Source organism: Octodon degus, unplaced genomic scaffold, assembly GCF_000260255.1.
Source record: "Octodon degus isolate 3935 unplaced genomic scaffold, OctDeg1.0 scaffold00268, whole genome shotgun sequence".
NCBI classification, from domain to species: Eukaryota; Metazoa; Chordata; class Mammalia; order Rodentia; family Octodontidae; genus Octodon; species Octodon degus.
This window is the reverse complement of record NW_004524844.1, coordinates 2,279,579-2,280,813: the sequence shown is the minus strand read 5'-3', so window position 1 is coordinate 2,280,813 and position 1,235 is coordinate 2,279,579. Positions and strand designations below refer to the sequence as shown.

Sequence of the window (1,235 nt, the reverse complement as noted above, 5' to 3'; positions counted from 1 at the left end):
GTCCCTGCTTGCTTAATCTTGCCTAAGCAGGGACTTCAGGCAGCTGAGCTACCTCACTGACTCCTATTTTCTACATTTTGATAACTCTTCTTTTTCACAAAGTTTACATTTGTTCCACAATTTCTTGAAGATTTCTTCCCAGTAATGACTATTGAAGCCCAAGAATATACCAACTATAGTGCAAAAAAATATATGCAATGATTCAAACTTGATTCTCATCAGTTTATAAAACAATTTAACTGCGTGCATGAGTGGGAGGCAGTGGGCCTGAGACTCCAGCCTTACCGGCTGACCAGCTGACTGTTCAGTATTATGTCAGGGATCCATGAACCGGTTTGGTTCCTGGTTGGTGGGAGCCATGGCAATCCCGCTGCCACCCCCAAAAGCCCACAGCAATGAGAATCTTGATAAAATCATTATATCTCTAGAAGAAATTATCAAATTAAATTGAGGGACGGGGAGATTGCTCAGTAGAATAAGCGCTTCCCTGGCAAGTGCAAGGGCCTGAGTTCAATCCCCGGGTCCGCAAAAAAAAAAAAAAAAAAAAAATCAATGGCTGGGGAGATAGCTCGACAGTCTAAGCACCTGCATAGGCAAGTGCAGGGACCAGGGTTTGATCCCCGGTACCACATGCCATGCCAGCTCTGGAATCCTGGGCACTGGGGAAGCTGAGACAGGAGGATCACTATGAATCTGAACTGCATAGTAAGACCCTATATCAAATAAATAAATAAATAAATAAATAAATAGCAGAATTATCCAAGACTAAGTAGAAGACGTCAACAAAGTAGTGCTCAGCAATTCAGGATGAGAATACAGTGGGGAATCCAGCAGAATTCTGGTTTTGGTAAAACTAGTCTGAGCCAAAGACAAAAAGTAATGCTTGGGAAGAGACATCCTTATGGAGCTATCACTGGCCTTGCAGATAGAAAAGCATCTGGGGTTTAAAAAGGAGTTAGTCCTATGAATCATCCACCTCTAAGAGACAAGAATACAGAATGATACTTTCCAGTGTTAAAAAGGAAAGCAAACCTTCTGTGACAAAATGAAGCACAAAGGAAACCAGCTGCAGTTCTCAAGAAACCTAAACAGTTAAACAGAAAAAAATAATAATAATAACATTCCAGCTAATTTTACCAGGAGTGGAAATAAACTAAGACAGAAAGACACTTGTCCGGCAACTTTGCTTTTCCAAAGAGGCCTAAATGTTCAGGCCCAGCTGAACACAGAACAAC

At 41.5% G+C, this 1,235-nt stretch overlaps 1 pseudogene; it reads left to right on the top strand.

Annotated features, from left to right (window-relative positions):
- The first annotated feature begins 325 nt into the window (after positions 1-325).
- On the top strand, positions 326-1,231 carry LOC101568814 (annotated as a pseudogene).
- Positions 1,232-1,235: the final 4 nt, after the last annotated feature.